Here is a 4,130-nt window from a genome sequence, read left to right as displayed (position 1 = left end):
TATTGCTTTTAATATTCTTTCTTTCTTTTGTGCATTTGATGTTTTGACTATTATATGATGGGAGGAATTTCTTTTCTGGTCCAATGTGTTTGGAGTTCTGTATGCTTCTTGTTTGTTTATGGCCATCTCTTTCTTTAGGTTAGGGAAATTTTCTTCTATGATTTTGTTGAAGATATTTACTGGTCTTCTTCTATACCTCTTCTATACCTATTATCCTTAGGTTTGATCTTCTCATTGTGTCCTAGATTTCCTGGATGTTTTGGACTAGGAGCTTTTTGCATTTTACATTACTTTGACAGTTGTGCCAAGGTTTTCTATGGTATCTTCTGCTCCTGAGATTCTCTCTTCTATGTCTTGTATTCTGTTGGTAATGCTTATATCTATGTCTCCTGATCCCTCCCCTAGGATTTCTACTTCCAGGGTTGTCTCCCTTTGTGCTTTCTTTATTATTTTTATTTCTGTTTTAAATCCTGAACTCTTTTGTTCAATTCCTTCACCTCTGTCCTTGTGTTTTCTTGTAATTCTTTAAGGGAATTTTGTGTTTCTTCTTTAAGGGCTTCTACTTGTGTTGTCCTGTATTTCTTTAAGGGACTTATTTATGTCTATCTTAAAGTCCTCCATCATCATTACAAAATGTGCTTTTATATCTAAATCTTGCTTTTCCAGTGTGTTGGATATCCAATATTTTCTTTCCTGGTAGAACTGGGCTCTTATGATGCCAAGGAGTCCTGGTTTCTGTTGCTTAGGTTCCTGTCCTTGTGTCTAGCCATCAGGTTGTCTCTGGTGTTAGTTTGTCTTGGTGTCTCTGACAGTAGCTTGACCCTCCTGTAGGCCTGTTTGTCAGCACTCCTGTAGCCCTGATTTATTTCAGCTGGATGTGGGATTAGAGAGCTCTGCTTTCAGGTGTGTAGGCTCTCCTGGTAATTGGCTTTTAGCTCTCGATGTAGGCAGAAAAAGGAAGGGTCCTGCCCCTGACTGTTCCTAGGTCTCTGTGCCCAGGAAGCACAGATGGCACTTGACAATTTCCTCTTGGGTCAGGAATGTGGGCAGAGAGTCATCTCCTCTGATTTCTCAGGAGTGTCCATACGTCTGAGGGTCCAGCTCTTTCCCCCACAGGATTTGGGGCAGGGAGCTGTGTTGACAGTTTGATTATGCAAATTAATGACAAGGGTTGGTAATTTCCTGAAGGCAATAGTAGGCAGTTTTAAGAATCCTGACGCTCTTCTATTCTTTCCAGAATTGTAATTAAGTTAGGAATCACAATGAAACAGGGGTTCAAGGCAGACAGAGAGGCGGGCATCTTGGTTCCATGAACTTTCTGCCTTTCTGAATAGACTTGTCAGACTAGAACTTTACTGATAGACCACCCTTGAATCAGCAAAGGGGCTGCACAATATTTTAAGACTCAAAGAAAAGGGATAGTGGTCTTATGTTGAGTATAAAAAAATAGAGAGGAGTCCTTTCTGCTCCTTGATGCTGCCGAGGAAGCATCGCTGAGTGCTTTCATCACCCTGTTGTCATGTCTAAGTCAGTGTCTCCAAAGGAGCTGGAACAGCTGCGGAAGCTCTTCATTGGAGGGCTGAGTTTTGAAACAACCGACGAGAGTCTGAGGAGCCATTTTGAGCAATGGGGAACACTCACCAACTGTGTGGTAATGAGAGATCCAAACACCAAAAGATCCAGAGGCTTTGGGTTTGTCACATAAGCCACTGGGGAGGAAGTGGATGCTGCCATGAATGCAAGACCACACAAGGTAGATGGAAAAGTTGTGGAACCTAAGAGAGCTGTGTCAAGAGAAGATTCTCAGAGACTAGGTGCCCACTTAACTGTGAAGAAGATCTTTGTTGGTGGAATTAAAGAAGACACTGAAGAACATCACTTACAAGATTATTTTGAGCAGTATGGGAAAATTGAAGTGATTGAAATTATGACTGACAGAGACAGTGGAAAAAAGAGGGGCTTTGCTTTTGTTACCTTTGATGACCATGACTCTGTGGATAAGATTGTTATTCAGAAATACCATACTGCGAATGACCACAACTGTGAAGTAAGAAAGGCTCTGTCAAAACAAGAAATGGTTAGTGCTTTGTCCAGCCAGAGAGGTCGAAGTGGTTCCAGAAACTTTGTTGGTGGTCGTGGAGGTGGTATTGGTGGCAATGAAAATTTTGGTCGAGGAGGGAACTTCAGTGGTGGCTTTGGTGGCAGCCATGGTAGTGGTAGATATGGTGGCAGTGGGGATGGCTATAATGGATTTGGCAGTGATGGAAGCAATTTTGGAGGTGGTGGAAGCTACAATGACTTTGGCAATTACAACAACCAGTGATCAAATTTTGGATGACGAAAGGAGGAAACTTCAGAGGCAGGGGCTCTGATCCTTATGGTGGTGGAGGCCAGTACTTTGCTACACCATGAAACCAAGGTGGCTATGGAGGTTCCAGCAGCAGCAGTAGCTATGGCAGTGGCAGGAGGTTCTAATTGAAGCCAGGAAACAAAGCTTAGCAGGATTGGAGAGCCAGAGAAGTGACAGGGAAGCTACAGGTTACAACAGATTTGTGAACTCAGCCAAGCACAGTGGTGGCAGGGCCTAGCTGCTACAAGGAAGACATGTTTTAGACAATACTCATGTGTGTGAGCAAAAACTCCAGGACTGTATCTGTGACTAATTGTATAACAGGTTATTTTAGTTTCTGTTCTGTGGAAAGTGTAAAACATTCCAACAAAGGGTTTTACTGTAGACCTTTTTCACACATGCTGTTGATTGCTAAATGTAAAAGTCTGATCATGACGCTGAAAAAAATAGAAAGGAGGAAAGGAAGAATTAAATAAGGGTTAGAGATTGAACTTTTGTAGAAAGCCAAGTCAGATATGAAAGGTAGTAGGAAATAAATTTTCATCTTTTAATCTTATGCCAAACTGAAACAGAATCAAATCAAATAGAGTCATCCTGTCAGTTATTCCTGTAACTGCAAGACTTTATGACACCAATTTTAAAGAAGGAAATATTGTGTTTAAAGAAAACTAATTTTATCATAATGTTAATTTTTAGTTCTCATGAAATTCCTGTTTGCTCTCTCTGTTCCTCTTTCAATATTCTTATGTAATCAAAGAAGACTTGAGAAGAAAATATATTTTGAAAAGTTATGTAATTAATGAATAAAATTTCTGAGGAAATGATTTATATATAAATAAAGCCTGGTTCCTGGTTGCTGCCGCTGCAGAGAGCCCCTGGGCAGCACCCCACGAGCGAACCTGAGCCTCGGGACCACAGGTAAGACCAAATTTTCTGCTGCAAGAAAGCTGCCTGGTGAGCTTGGGACACACGGAAGCAGAATTTCTCTAGGACCGGGCACGTTCTGTGTTTACCGGAAGTCCCACACCCGCGAATCCCGGCCCGCAGCAGCTCTCTGCTCCCAGACCCTGTGAGAGAAAGACCCAACCGCCTCGTCAGGTGGGCACTCCTGAGGCTGCAGAGCGGAAGAGACCACCAACACTGCTCACCCCTGCCCACATCCCTGGCCCAAGAGGAAACTGTATAAGGCCTCTGGGCTCCCGTGGGGGAAGGCCCAGGAGCAGCAGGACACCTGCCTGAGACACCACCGGAACCTGAAAGAAACAGACCGGATAAACAGTTCTCTGCACCCAAATCCAGTGGGAGGGAGAGCTAAACCTTCAGAGAGGCAGACAAGCCTGGGAAACCAGAAGAGACTGCTCCCTGCACACACATCTCGGACGCCAGAGGAAAAAGCCAAAGACCATCTGGAACCCTGGTGCACTGAAGCTCCCGGAAGGGGCGGCACAGGTCTTCCTGGTTGCTGCCGCTGCAGAGAGCCCGTGGGCAGCACCCCACGAGCGAACTTGAGCCTCGGGACCACAGGTAAGACCAACTTTTCTGCTGCAAGAAAGCTGCCTGGTGAACTCAAGACACAGGCCCACAGGAACAGCTGAAGACCTGTAGAGAGGAAAAACTACACGCCCGAAAGCAGAACACTCTGTCCCCATAACTGACTGAAAGAGAGGAAAACAGGTCTACAGCACTCCTGACACACAGGCTTATAGGACAGTCTAGCCACTGTCAGAAATAGCAGAACAAAGTAACACTAGAGATAATCTGATGGCGAGAGGCAAGCGCA

The 4,130-nt window shown here is 44.3% G+C and overlaps 1 pseudogene; it reads left to right on the top strand.

The window, feature by feature from the left end:
- Positions 1-1,519: 1,519 nt before the first annotated feature.
- On the top strand, positions 1,520-2,475 carry LOC134484047 (heterogeneous nuclear ribonucleoprotein A1-like; annotated as a pseudogene).
- Positions 2,476-4,130: the final 1,655 nt, after the last annotated feature.

This window comes from Rattus norvegicus, chromosome X (genome assembly GCF_021556685.1).
Source record: "Rattus norvegicus strain SHRSP/BbbUtx chromosome X, alternate assembly SHRSP_T2T, whole genome shotgun sequence".
Classification (NCBI taxonomy): domain Eukaryota; kingdom Metazoa; phylum Chordata; class Mammalia; order Rodentia; family Muridae; genus Rattus; species Rattus norvegicus.
Note: the sequence above shows the minus strand (reverse complement) of the source record. Positions and strands in the feature narration are given on the sequence as shown.